Raw genomic sequence first — 15,703 nt, 5'->3', positions numbered from 1 at the left:
GTTAGTTATAATTTATTGAGCTGGGTGAGTTTACCAGAGATTCAATTTTTAAAAAAATTTTATTAATGGAGGTAAGAGGGATTGAACCCAGGACCTTATGCATATTAAGCACGCGTTCTACCACTTAGCTAGACCCTCTCCCCACCAGAAAGTCCATATTTAATGTTAGCCCATGCAACCAGAAGGGATTCTAACAGCCTCCTTGGTTGTTTGACTTAAACTTGGACTCAACTGTGGCCAAAAATTTAATGATATCAAGATGGTAGAACAACCCCTGTTTGATGCAGTGGAAGCCATCCAAAGGTGTAGCTCCTAGGGGGGAGACAGCAGCTATTAGTGCCTTGAACTTGAAAGCTGCAGTTGTGATGCTCTCGTTCACATCCGCATTTGTCTATTTGAGTCTGGGCAGAAGGTGGATGGATCTTGGAGAATGACTGTGGTTAATATAAACTTAATCAGGCAGTGACTCCAACTGCAGCAGCTGTTCCAGCTGTGATCTCTTTACTGAAGCAGTAAACACTTAACCCCTGGTCCCTGGTCTGCGGCTATTGCCATATTGAATATATCACTCTGCACCAATTTGCCAAGTCCACCAGAGGTGCTTTCTCTTTCCCTGGCAGAGCCAATAGTACACCTAAGGACCTGGCCGTCTCTGCTCTCTGACTGCCATACCGTCTCTCACAACATCCACCGGTGCACGACACTGATGACGTCATTCTGGTTGAAGCTGATGAGCAAGAAGCAGAAAGTACTCTAGATGCCTTAGCAAGACCTGGCAAACCAAAAGGTGGGAGGTTTACTCTGTGAAAATTTAAGGAAGGAAAACCTCAGTGAAGTTTCTGGCAGTTCAGTGCTCTAAAGAATGTAGATATCCTCCTCAAGGTAAAAGACAGGAGGCTGCACCCACACCAGCCACCTCTAAAATAACGTTTAGTATACTCTTTCGGATTAGCACGTACAAATGTGCTGCCTTCGTTGACTCATCTGCAGCATGACTCATAAGAGACTGAACTCTTGGGACTACGGGTGACCATGTGACCTGAGTTTTTCATCAGGAACCGGGAATTTAAAGATAGATAGATGGTCAGGTGTGGTTTCAGAAAACAGAACACAGCATGAGGAAGTGCCTCCAGTTCCTTTGACACCAATTACTGCAGCACAGCCTCCTCTCCCTCCACCGTGTCTATGCTTCTTGGAACCTTCCAGACAACCAGATGACTGAGGAGGAAGTGACTGAAGCCTGGTTTATAGATGGCTCTGCTGGAAGTAGATGGCTGCAGCACGACCGCACCACTCACGGCTGACCCCGAGGAAAGTGGCAAAGGAAAATTCTCCAAGGGGGCGGAGCCTTCAGCACTACAGCTGATTGTTCATTCTTTTAACAGAATTTTTTCCCTACCTTTATTGAGAGATAATTGCTATATCTCATTATGTAAGTTTAAGGTGTACAACAATGATTTGGTACACATCTATGTTGCAAAATCTTTATCACTATCATATTAGTTAACACATCCTTCACCTCATAGAATTTTCATTTTGTTGTTGTTATGGTGAGAACACTTAAGATCTACTTTCATAGCAACTTTCAAGTATACAATACAGAATTGTTAACTGTAGTCACCATGCTGTACATTCAAGACCCAGAACTTACTTATCTTGTAACTGGAAGTTTGTACCCTCAGCTGACATCTCTTCACTTTCCCCACCCCCAGTCCCTGGCAATCACCATTCTACTCTCTGTTCTATCAGTTGAGTTTTTAAATTTTTTTATTAAAAAAAATTTTTTTAATGGAGGTACTGGGGATTGAACCCAGGACCTCGTGTATGCTAAGCATGCACTTCACCACTGAACTATACCCTCCCCACCTTAGTTCAGCCTTTTTAGATTCCACACATAAATGAGATTATACAGTATTTGTCTTTCTCTGTCTGATTTATTTCACTGAGCATAATGACCTCAAGGTCTATCCATGTCGCAAGTGGCAGGATTTCTTCCTTTTATATACCTGAATAATAGTCTATTGTGTGTGTGTATGCACGCGTGTGTGTGTGTATACATATATATATATATATATATATATATATATATATATATATATATATATATATATATATATATATACTGCATTGTCTTTATCCATTCATCAATTGATGGACACTTAGGCTGTTTCCATGTCTTAGCTGTTGTGAATAATTATGCTGTGAACATGGGGGTGCTATCTATTTAAGATAGTGCTTTAATTTTCTTTAGATATATACCCAGAAATGGAATTGCTGGATCATACGGTAGTTCTATTTTTAATTTCTGGAGTAACTCCCATATTGTTTTCCAAAGTGGCTGCACCAACTTACATTCCCACCAACAGTGCACAAGGGTTCCCTTTTCTCCACGTCCTGACCAACACTTGTGATAATTTGTCTTTTTGATGACAGCCATTCTGATAGGTATGGGGTGCTATCTCACTGTGATTCTGATTTGCATTTCCCTGATGATTAAAGTTTTTGAGCACCTTTCCACGAATCTGTTGGTCATTTGTATGTCTTCTTTGAAAAAATGTCTATTCAGGTCCTTCGCCCATTTTAAAATCAGGTTATTTCATTTTCTGCAATTGAGTTGCATGTTATATATATTTCGGATATTAACCCCTATGATCACATGTATGGTTTGCAAATATTCTCTCCTGCTCTGTAGATTGCTTTTTCACCGTGTTGTTTCCTTTGCTGTGCAGAAGCTATTTAACTTGATGGAGTTGATTGCCCATTCTGACTGGGCTGAGAGATGGCCAGAAGTGTGAATCCACATGGATTCACAGGAAAATGGTAGTGAATGATTTGGGTGAAGATCATGACTTGGAAATAATGGGGCTGGAAGTTTGATGACAGAGGTTTGGGAAAGAGGAATGGGATTGGATTTTTCAGACGGGCATCAGCCACAGATGAGACTCTTAATAACCTGGTGGATGAAATGATGTGCTCTGTGGATGCCAGCCAGCCTCCCTCCCAGCCACCCCAGTGCTTGCTCAATGGGCCCGTGAATGAAGTGGCCATGGTGACAGGGCTGGTTTATGCATGGACTCAGTTACATAGATTTCCTCTGGCCAAGGCTGACTTGGGTCTCACGACAGCAGAGGGCCTAATCCACCCAAAGCCGACATTCACACTTCCCCTAACAGGGCGTCATTCCCCTAGGGAGCAGCCAGCCTCTGGTGGAGACAGCGCCCTGAAGGCTATGCCACTGAAGATTCAGACCTTCGGGAGTGAAAGTTTGAGAAGTTCTGCCAGATTTAGAACCCCAACCATCCAAGTTACCAGCTGAAGGCAAGAGAAATATGGAAGAGATGGTAGAAGAAGGAAGTTATAAAAATCAATTTTGGGAGGAGGGTCTAGCTCAGTGGTAGAGCACATGTTCAGGTCCTGGGTTCAATCCCCAGCGCCTCCATTAAAAAGTAATTAAATAAACAAACCTAATTACCTCCTCCTCCCCCCAAAAAAACTTAAAAAAAATTAATTTTGGACTCCTGAGCAGTTATAGACGTAAGTGTTACAGCTATGTATAATTTCTTCCTTAATTGTATTAGTTAATTATATATATATATATATATATGTATGTATGTATACTAATTCTCTAGTCCTTCTCCTTTCTCCCCTTATTACTTTATATACCAATTGTTTTGATGGATAACTTTACAATTTAGTCTCTAGGTCATAGAATATCCAAGTGGACCTATGGCATTAGAGGAGAAATTAACATCATCATTACTGTGGCTATCATCAGAGAAGACTACAAAGGCTCTTGGGACTTTGTGTCTCTCTTCTTTGGTTGGAAACCTATTTTAATTTTAATTTTATTTATTTTTTATTGAAGTCTGGTCAGTTTACAATGTTGTGTGAATTTCTGGTGCACAGCATCATGTTTCAGTCATGTACGTACATATACTCCTTTTCATATTCTTTTTCATTATAGGTACTACAGGATATTGACTATAGTGCCCTGTGCTCTACTAAGGAAACTTGTTTATTTATTTCATATATAATAGTTAGTATCTGCAAATTTCAAACTCCCAATTTATTCCTCCCCATCCCTTGGAAACCTATTTTTATGAAGGATGCTAGCATTTTGTCAGGCAGAAACCTAAAGGTGTCACTGTTGCTGCTGAAAGTTCAAATCTGTCTAGAAGGGTTTGGATTGGTGCTGAGAAGCCAAAGAGGGTGAGGATGGGGAACTAAGCCACCTTTGGCTTGGTGATGCTGGTGCTCTGTTTTGCTTTTTCCTTGTCTTCTTGCTCTCCATTGGTTCTGCCAGTAGGAACACAAGAGGAAGACTAAAAGGCTGGAGAAGGGGACAAGGGTCTTGCTCCTCCATGTTTGCTCTCTGTTCCTACTGCTCTTGACCAGCCTTGGCCCTCAGCCTGGCAGCATCAGCTGATTTCCGTCTCCTGCTCATTTCAGCATTCTCAGAGAAGCAGTCAAGGGACATCTTTCCTCAGACATAGGAGGCCCCTTCCCCAAAGCCTGGGCAGCAGCCCTTCAGCACTGTCTCCTGGTGTCTGATTTCCAACTCTTCAGGTCCCCTCCTCTGAGCTTTGAGGTTCATAACGAAGCCTCTTCCTTCTGCTCTCCCAGCTCTGGAGGTGGTGGCTGCTCCCCGTAGTTATCGCCTCTGCGCTACCTCAGTTCCGTAAATGCCCCATCTTCTGCTGCCCGCTTAATCCACCCTCTGTTTTAAATCTTGCCCTTTGACATACTTAGTGTAGTTTCTGTTTTCCCGGCAGGATCCTGACTTAGAGTTATATGTCAATTATACCTCCATGAAGCCGGAAAAAAATTAAAATTAAAATTTCAAAAATGGGCAAAGCATATGAATAGGGAATTTACAAAAAAACCCCAAACCCCCAAAGTGCTAAGAAGCATAAAAAAAGATGCTCAGAGGGGAAGGTAGAGCTCAGTGGTAGAGTGCATGCTTAACATGCACAAGGTCCTGGGTTCAATCCTCAGTACCTTCATTAAAAAAATAAAATAAAATAAAAACCTAATTACCCTCCGCCACAAAAGAAGATGCTCAAACCCATTGATTATCAGAGAAATGTAAATTAAATTAAAACAGCATTCGGAGGGAAGGTGTACCTCAAGTGGTAGAGCGCATGCTTAGCATGCATGAGGTCCTGGGTTCAGTCCCCAGTATCTCCATTAAAAAATAAGTAAATAAACCTTACCAAAAAAACTTTAAAAAAGAAAAGAATGCTTAAAGAATTAAAACAGCATTTTCTACCCATTAGATTGGCAAACACTGACACACACGCATATACATGCCTAGAAACAGAGGTGCAGGGCTATAGGAGCCTTTGTGTACTGCTGCTGGCAACACAGACTGGCATAGTCATTCTGGAGAACAACATGTCAGTACTTAGTGAAATTAAATGTGTATACACCTAACCTGTAATTGTGTGTCACCTAAGACACAAGGTGTAAGGTGTCACATGTGTGACAAGGGTCACTGCAGCTGTATTTCTGGTGACAGGGAAGTGCAGGCAATCTGAACGCCCATCACCAAGGAAGCAGACAGGACATCAGAGAGCACGGCACAGTCTTTGCAAGCAAGATTATATGTAGATCTAGCAAACTAAAGAGCCTAAAAGCATGGTGCTAAATGAGCTCCACGGCCAGTAATGACAGAGCACATCATTTGAACCACAGCTCTCACTGGGAATAACTAGACAAGCTCAACAAAGTATGACAAATATTTTCTTGAAAATATTCAAGTGATGACAGGTAGTAAAGAATTATGAGGCCAAGATATGGAAGAAAGGAAATTCAGAGAGAGGTGAGCTCAGCTTTTAATGTAGCTTAACCCTAAGGCCACCTGCTGAGAACAGAAGAGGTAGCTGACAGTTTGAGAAGCTGAGCACAGCTATTGACAGACTTTCGTGCCAAGGGAGCAAAAGTTGGAGTTTAGGACCCACCAAGGAGGTGGCACCTCATGATTTGGGTTAAAGACCCACAGGTCTAGGAGTAAGTGTAAAGTAGAAATAGCCCCCTTAAAGACTGTAGCCTGGTCCCCAAAGGGGCTGTAGCCAAGATCTGAAAGACATGAATCCCTGGAAACTTAAGGAAATCTGGGATTTCTAGTGTCCCAACTGCCTGCCAGTAGCAAATATAAATTGTCCCTGGAGGAAGATAGCATCATCCTTGGCCTCAAATTATTTATACAGTTTTCTATATACAGAGTCCAGTAGTATATTAAAAATTAGCAGCCCATAGGGAAGAAAGAAACGTAATCAAAATAAAATTAGAAAAGCAACAGATAACAAAGACAGAACAACAGTGACTCCAGTAAAGGAATTATCAAACACAGAATGTAAAATAATTATATTTAACACACTGAAGGAAATAAAAGTCAAAACTGAGAAAGTCAAAGTGAAATTTCTATAAATATAAAATACAATAACAAAATTAAGAGCCAATGGGTGGGTTAAACAGGAGCTAAAGAGAGAATTAGTGAACTGGAAGCTAAGTCATAAGAAAGGTGCCAGAATAAAGCCTGGAGAGGCAAAAGAACAGTAACAGACGAGGTCAAAGGAGGTAAGAGACATAGGGATACAAACGGAATGTCTAATATATGTCTAATTGGAGTACCAGAGAAAAGTACCTTGGAAAGGAGAGAAAGAACGAGGCACAAAGAACATTTGAAGAGTTAATGACTGACATTTTCCCAAAATTCATGACAGACATCAAGTCACAGTTTCCAGAAATTACATGAACTCAAAGTAGGTTAGACCAAAGAAAAACACACCTAGGTGCATTAGAGTAAAACCTAGGAAAAGCAAAGACAAAAAGAAAATATTCAAAGTAGCCAGAGAGGGAAAAAAAACAGATTACCTTTATAGTTAGGCAATTAGACTGACAGCCAATTTCTCAGTACAAAACGCAGAAAGCAGAAAACAAGGCAGGGGTATACTCAATCTGCTGACAAAAATAACTGCCAACCTTGAATTTTATAGCAACTGAAAACATCTATGATAGATCATAAAAAATGGCAATAAATTCTTCCCATCCCTTTATGTACATCCTTTATGCAATGTGACTTTGCAGCTCTTTTCTTCCAACAGATTCCCTGTTGAATCTGGCCTTAGTCACATGATTTGCGTGACGCTTAAAAAGTGTTTGTATGTGAAGACTCTCTCCCCTGCTGCTCTCTGAAATACTGTGACCACCACAGTGGGCTTGTCCACTGGAGACACAGGCCCCATCACCCCATCACTCCAGCGAAACTGTCAGCCAACAGCAACCACGAGAGTGAGCTTAGGCAAGACCAAAAGACCAGAGCAAAAGCTAACTGATAAAATATCCTTTGAGGGTGAAGTGAAATAAAGACCAAAAAAACACTCAAAAAACCAACCCGAATGAAGTCCTTATTTGTAGAATGTCACTAAAGAGAGACCTAAGCTTTTGAAGCATTAAGAACGATTGTGCAGTGCTGTGACGTTGAAATCGCACCATCAATGGCCTTGCCTCGCTGAATAAGATACAGGCCAGTTATGATGTTGGCTGACTTCCATGGTGTGTCTTAGCCTAGTTTGTCAACTATAAAGCTGACAATGTATAAAAGTTGAAACCCAGTTCTTGAGTTAAAAGTTTCTTTAAATTTGACTACAACTTTTCGCAGGATACTTTGTGGGAACTGCCTAACAATGCAAGATGGAAGATGAATTTTGAAACTATAGCACTCACTTGCTTCATTTTAGATAAAAATGTAAAATGAATATCCTGAGTTTGTGAAAATTACTTTAAAACCTTTTTTTCTGTTCCTGACAATCTATCATTGCTTCTCAGGGGGAGGGTAGAGCTCAGTGGTAGAGTGCATGCCTAGCATGCACAAGGTCCTGCGTTCAATCCCCAGGACCTCCGTTTAAATAAATAAATAAATAAATAAATAAATAAATAAAAATGCATCTAATTACCTGCCTCCTAACCAAAAAAAAACGAAAAAGATAAAACTTTTAAAAAATATATAATTGCTTCTCTATCATGAGATTTATTAAAATAAAACATGAAAACAGTTGAGATATATATTATCCCCTGCAAGTAAGTTGTCAATCAGACCTAAATTCAATAAGATAAGCAATGAGCAAGATACTTTACCAAATTTAAAACCTTTAAATATATGTATATATGGTATTCATTTCATCACAGAACGGGCTTTTTTTATCCTTTCTGGAACAGACACTCACTCACTAAGGATACGGATTTTCCTTCCGTGCACACAGTGCTTCTGCCCAAACAGCCCTCCGTGGACTTAGAGAATACCTCATCCGCCTGACAGTATTCCACACGGCGTTGCTTCTGATGCAGGAACTCCTACCACAGCAAAAGAAGTACAGCAACCGGCCCACGCTTGTGAAATTCACTGTCCTTACCGTGTTCCCCATCATCCTGAAGCAGCTGGCTTGATAGGATGGAGTGGCCTTTCGCAGACAGTTACAGCACCAGCTAGGTGGCGATACCCTCTAAGGCAGGGGCACGTTCTCCAGAAGTCTGCATATGCTCTGAGTCAGTGTCCAACACATGGTCCTGCTTCTCCCACAGCCAGGAATCGAGGGGAGGAAACGGGAGCAGTACCATTCCCTAGGACCCCTAGTGACCCAGCAGCAAAATCTGTGCTTCCTCATTCCATGACTTTGCGCTCTGCTGGCCTAGAGGCCTTCGCCCCCGAGGGAGGAATGTTTCCATCAGGAGACAACAGTGATTCCACTGTACCGGAAGTTAAGGCTGCCACCCAGCCACTTGGGGCTCCTCAGGCCTCTGAGTCAACAGGCAAGGAAGGCAGTTACTGAAATGATTGACCCTGACTGCCAAGGGGACATTGGACTGCTGTTCCACACTGGCCGTAAGGAAGACTGTGTCTGGAATATGTCTGGAATACAATATACATATGCATCTACCATAAGATTTATTATAAGGAATTGAGTCATGCAATTATAGAGGCTCAGAAATCCCACAATCTGAAGTCAGCAAGCCGGTGATACAAATTTCAGTCTGACTTCAAAGGCCTGAGAGCCAGGGGCTTTTTGTTCTATTTAGGCCCTCAAGGGATTGGGAGAGGCCTACCCACACTGGGGAGGGCTTTTGGCTTTTTAAAAATTTTATTTTACTTGATTATTTTTTTTGATGGGGGCAGGTAATTAGGTTTACTTATTTATTTCATTTTTAGACGAGGTACTGGGGATTGAACCCAGGACGTTGTATATACCAAGCATGGGCTCTATCACTTGAGCTATACCCTGCCCCCTTTTTATTTTATTTTATTTTGTTATTTTGTTATTTTTTGGGTGGAGGAGGGCCATTGGCTTTACTCAGCCTACTTGATTCAAATGTTAATCTCTTCTGGAAACACCTTCACAGACCCACCAGAAATAATGTTTAACCAAATATCTGGGCATTCCAGGTCCCACTCAGACTGACACATAAAATTAACATCACAACCACCAACAATGTATGAGGGTTCCAGTTTCACCACATCCTCTCCAACAATTGTTTATCATTCTGGCCATTCCAATGGTTGTAAAGTGACATCTCATTTTGGTTTTAAATTGTGTTTCCCTGAAGACAAATAAGGTGAACATCTTTTCATGTGCTTATTATCCATTCATAGGTTTTCTTTGGTAAAATGTCTATTTAAATCTTTTGTCTTTTTTTTATTCTTATTTTTTATTGAAGTTTAGTTGATTTGCAATGTTGTACTAGTTTCTGGTGTACAGCATAGTGATTCAGTCATACATTATATACACATATTCTTTTTTTAAAAAACAATTTCTTTTTTAAAACTTTTTTACTTATTCATTTTGGGGAGGAGGTAATTAGGTTTATTTATTTACTTAATGGAGGTCCTGGGTTCAATCACTCTGCCACTGAGCTACACCCTCCCCCTTACGTATTCTTTTTCATATTCTTCTTCATAATAGACTATTACAGGGTATTGAGCATAGTTTCTTGTGCTATACAATAGATCCTTGTTGTTTGTCTATTTTATATATAGTAATATGTATCGATCCTTTGTCCATTTAAAACAAAATTTTTTATTGAAGTGTAGTTGATTTATAATGTTAATTTCAGGTGCACAGCAAAGTGATTCATTTATACATATACATACATACATATATATTTTTTCTTTTCAGATTCTTTTCCATTCTTTTGTCCGTTTTTTAAATTGAATTTCTTTCATTTGAGATAATTGTAGATTCACATGTGGGTGTTAAAAAACAATACCAAGGGTCTTCTGTCTGCTTCACCCAGTTCCCCAAAGGTGGTAACATCTTGCAAAATGACAGTATGATATCACAACTAGATACTGACACTGATCCAGCCAAGATACAATTCCATCACCATGAGGTTCTCTCCTTTTGCCCTTTTATAATCACACCCACTTTCCTCCAGCCCCATTCTTTCTTTATTCCCTGGTAACCAGGGTCTGTTTTCTACTTCTATACTTTCATTATTTCAAGAATGTTATATAAATAGGATCTTAAAGATCATACAGTGTACAGTTTCTTGGAATTGGCTTTTTACACTCAGTGCAATTCTCTGAAAAGTCATCTAGATAATTGAGTGTATCACTAGTTCCTTCCTTGGTGTTGCCGAGGAGTGCTCCATGGTGTGGATGGACCACAGTTTGTTTAACCATCACCTATGGAAGGACATCTGAGTTCTTTGTAGTTTTTAGTTATTACGAATGAACTGCAGACTGCTATACTGCTATAACATTCAGGCAGAGATTTTTGGGTGAACATAAGTCTTCACTCTTCTAGGATAAATGCCCAGGAGTACAATTGCTGGGTCATATGGTAGTTGCATGTTACATTTTTTTTTTTAAATGGAGGTACTAGGGATTGAACCCAGGACCCCACGCATGGTAAGCATGTGCTCTACCACTGAGCCTTACCCTCCCTCCTGCATGTTTAATTCTATAAGGAACCATGGAACCATTTTCCATAAAGGCTGTACCAGTTCTCTGAATCCTCACCACCATTTGGTGTTATCACTATTTTTTTATTGTAGCTATTCTGATAGGTGTGTAATGATAATCTCATTATGATTTTAGTTTGCATTCTCCTAGTGGACAGTGATGTTGAACATCTTTACTTGTGCTTATTGGCCATCTGTATCTCCTCTTTGGTGAAATGTCTGTTCATGTCTTTCACACATTTTCTAATTGGATTGCTTGCTTTTAATGTTGGATTTTGAGTTCTTTATGTATTAAGATACTAGTCCTTTTTCAGGTATGTGGTTTGTAAGTATTTTTTCCCAGTCTGTAGCTTGTCTTTTCATCCTCTTACTTAACAGAATCTTTCAGAAATTTTAATTCCAATGAAGTCTAATTTATCAGTGTTTCCCTGTATGGATCATGCTTTTGGTGTCAGATCTAAGAACTCTGCCTAGCTCTAGGTACCAAAGGTTTTCTCTCTCTTTTTTAATTCCCCAGAAGTCTTATATTGATGTCCGTGATCCGTTTTGAGCTAATTTTGAGAATAAGGTATGAGGCTTAGGTCAAGGTTTATTTTTGCCTCTGGATTTCTGATTGTTTCAGGACAATTGCTTGAAAGTCTATCCTTCCTCCATTGAATTGCTTTTGAACCTTTGTCAAAAATCAGTTAGCTTTATTTATGGGTTCTCTGTTCTGTTCCGTAGATTTATGTGTCTTTCCCCTGCTAATAACACACCATCTCAATCACTGTAGCTGTACAATAAGTCTGGAAATTGGGTAGACTGATTCTTCCCGCTTAAGTTTTCTTTTCAAAAATTGCTTTAGCTATTCTAATTCCTTTGCCTTTCAATATAAATTTTAGAATAATATTATCTGTATCTATAAGAAATCTTGCTGGGATTGTTATAGGAACTGCATTAAGTCTGCATGTCCGATTGGGGAGAATTGATATCTTTACTATGCTGAGTCTTCCAATCCATAAACAGGTTATGTCCTTCCATTTATTTAGATCTTTCATGACCTTTTTGTAATTTTCAGCACATAAGTCCTGTACATGCTTTGTTAGAGTTATACTTACACATTTCAATTTGTTTTGCGCTCTTGTAAATGATACTGTATTTTAACTTTTGATGTCCAGATGTTCAGTTTTAGTCTATAGAAATCCTATTGATCATTGTTTTATATTGCAAACTTGTCGAATTCCCATGTTGATTCTAGGGTTTGGGGGATTTTCCACATAGACAATTATGTCATCTCCAGAGAGGGACCGTTTTATTTCTTCCTTTCTGATCTGTATGCCTTTTATTTCCTTTTCTTGCTTTGATGCGCTGGCTAGAACTTCTAGCACTAACTTGAATAAGGGTAGTGAGAACAGACATCTTTGCTTTGTTCCCTCTAGATCTCAGGGGGAAAGTACTCTTTTACCTTTAAATATAATGTTAACTGTAGGATTTTTGTAGATAATTAAGTTGAGGAAGTTCCTCCTCTAGTCTCATTTTTCTGAGGATTTTAAAGTCTTGAATAGGTATTGCATTTTGTCAAATGTTTTTTCTGTATAAATTAGCATTTTTAAAATTTTTTTTGCAGTTTTAATGTTTTCTAACTATTTTTTATGGGAGGAGCAAATTAGGTGTACTTGTTTATTTTTTAATGGAGGTACTGGGAACTGAACCCAGGACCTCATGCGTGCTAGGCGTGGGCTCTGCCACTGAGCTCCCCCCAATTAGCATCTTTATGTGACTCTTCCTCTTTAGGCTGTTAACATGGCTGATGGCACTGATTGATTTGCAAATATTGAACCAGCCTGCGCGCCTGGAATAAGACCCTCCTTGGTCGTGCTTTGTAAGTGTTTCTATATTTTGCTGAATGCCATTCACTAATATTTTGCTAAGGATTTTTATGTCTATGTTCATGAGGGATATTGGTTTGTAGTTTTCTCTTTTTAAATTTTCTTTGTCTGGTCTTGGTGTTAGGGTAATACTAGCTTCATAAAACAAATTGAAAAGTATTTCCTCCTCTTTCATTTTCTGGAAAAAAGATTGTGTGGAATATTAATTCTTCTTTAAACGTTTGGCAGAATTCCCCAGTGAAACCATCTGTGGCTGGAAGCTTCTTTTCGGGGGAGATTTTAAACCGTCAGTTCAATCTCCTTATAGTTACAGGATTCTTCCAATGACCTATTCTGTATGGGGTGATCTGTGGTAGTCTGTGGTTTTTGAAGACTTTGTCCATTTCCATTTCTATTTAGATCGTCACATTTATGTACGCTAGTGATAGAATTCCTTATTATCCTTTTGATGCTCCAGGGTCTGTGGTGATCGCCCCTGTTTCACCCCTGATATTTGTCATTTCTGTCTTATCCTTTTTTATCTCTGTCAATCTTCTGGAGGTTTGTCAATTTTATTGATCTTTTGTTTCATTGATTTTCTCCTTCATTTTTCTGCTTCCAGTGTCCTTGATTTCTGGTCCTGCCTTTTTGGTGTCCTTCCTTTTGCTTGCTTTATGTTCATTTTATGCTTCTTTTTCTGCTTTTCTCGAGGTGAGAGCTCAGGTCATTGATTTGAGACTTCTCTTTTTCAATGTATGTGTTAAGCACTACAAATTGCCCTGTTAGCACTGCTTTAGCTGTGTCCCACACATTGTGCTGTGCTTTATTTTCATTTTCATTCATTTCAGTCTATTTTTTTCTTTACAGAAAGTGTGAAATAAGCAAGATTTGTATTAGTGAAGTAAAAGAAAAACAGTGAAAAAAAATGAAAAAAAAAAAAAAGAAAAGAAAAACAGTGAAAGATAGTGCGCTCCTGAGAATTGGAAGCGGGCTGGTCCAAGAGAGGACAAATGGCTATTTTTTTTTTTAAGAAAGAGGTTTATCCAACAAGGATCTGTAGTTCCCTAGGGCAACGGGACTGTCTCACTGGAGTGTTACTTGAAAAGCAGTTGCAGATTGCTGCAAGGTTTGCAAGAATATGTGGAATCTGAGGTGTCTTGGACGCCAGAGTCTGGGTTTTAATGGATTGGCCTTCTTGGGTGGACTTCCAAGGTTTTGCTCAGGTATGGAGTATCCAGCTGGCAACTCCAGGAACTTTTACATGAGCTGTGAGTCTCCACGGTCCAAGGAAACAGTTTTAACCCTATGGGTGGTCGGTGATCCGGGAGCAAAACTGCTCAACCAGAATAGCTGGTCCCGTGTCTTGGGTCAGCTGTCTACCTCAGATATCATCTTCTTCTCATTCTGGTTTGGTAGCTTCTCCTTTGTTTGAACATTGTTTTAAGGTGAGCAGTAGTCTTCTCTATAGGCCAGTCCAGTGTACGGGCCTCAATCAGGTTGCCAATTATTTGCCACGTGGTCTTAATTTGGATGTCTGAGTGTTCCCCTTGGTGGATCTTCTCGAGTCTGAAGAGATAGAGCGGTAGAAGAGAGAATGAGAAAAGACGGAGGGGAAAAGAGCCTTGGGCTCGGGGGGCTCCTTCACGGCTGGGGAGCTGTTGTCTGCCAGACCCTGCAGGCAGCGTCAGCTGCCACCTAAAGGGCTGCTTGAATCTGCACGGCACGGGAGAACCCCCTTGCCACCCTCCGAAGAGAGGGGCGCTGTAGGCCCAATAGGCCGGCCGAGATCATGCCCTCTGAGCCCCGTTTCTGTATGTAAACGCCCCACGTTGGGCGCCAGAGAGATGATGCGGGGAGACGGGTGTGGGGCGTGAGGAGGGCGGCGCCCCAGGTCTCGGGGGAGCCCCTGGGACGCGCCTCACCAGGCGTGGGTCTTTGGCTTCGCGTAGGAAAGAACTCAAGTGTGAGCCACAGCTGAGTAAAGGTAGATTTCTGTAGAGAGACACATACCACATAAAGCGTAGGCTGTTTCAAAAGGCAAGAGACAGGCCGCGAGGGGCGGGCGTTGGGCGCTCGGGTTAAAGCAGAAGTAGGTGCGCGCGCCACAGACAGAGCGCGGGCGTCTCTGGGGGCGAGGCAGCGAGAGGCCAGTGCGGTCTAGTTTTCAAATTTCCCTCAAGACTTCCTCTTTGACCCATGGAGTGTTTAGAAGTGCATTTAGTTTCTGAGTATTTGGAAAGTTTCCTGTGGTCTCTCTGCTGTTAATAAGGTGTTAAACTGCTGGATGTCAATACTGGAACGGAGCCCAAAATGTAATATAATTCTACCTTTTTCTTGTCTCAGTGAAAGGAAACCAACTCTTCCTATTGAGACGGCCAGCAAAGCTGATGCCATTGAGAGAGAAGCTACCAGAGAGTCTGAGGTCATCCACATGACTTGCTTGCCACCTGACATTACCATTTAGAGCCCCAGAAGTTTGCTGAAGCACTTGGCAGTGTGGGGCCGTGCCAGTTGCTCAGCTGGAAATCCTTTCTAAAGGGAGTGATTTCTCCCCTAGCCAACCTGTAAAGGGGAGAAAGTAAAAGAATAGAAATCTAAGTAACGTACCTAACAAAATGACTTCCTTGACGCTAAGGCTTTTTCCTGCTGTCTGCTGATTCATTCTGACACATTTTGCTTTTCCTTTTGTTTACTCACTCAATTGCTTTGCTAAACTAGCCCCCAAACTTCCCTGTACATTCTTTTACCCAGAAGCTGTTTTCGAGAAAGAAAGTCACAGGTTCATGACCTCAAAAGAACAGACAGACCCTAAGGAGTTTTCCATGACGCCAGATGGACTTATCAAGATTAAAAGGAATATAGCACCACAAACTGCCCTGATTCTTATCACTTTTGTG

This window comes from Camelus ferus, chromosome X (genome assembly GCF_009834535.1).
Source record: "Camelus ferus isolate YT-003-E chromosome X, BCGSAC_Cfer_1.0, whole genome shotgun sequence".
Lineage (NCBI taxonomy): Eukaryota > Metazoa > Chordata > Mammalia > Artiodactyla > Camelidae > Camelus > Camelus ferus.
The sequence above is the reverse complement of the archived record's forward strand: the minus strand, read 5'-3'. Positions refer to the sequence as shown.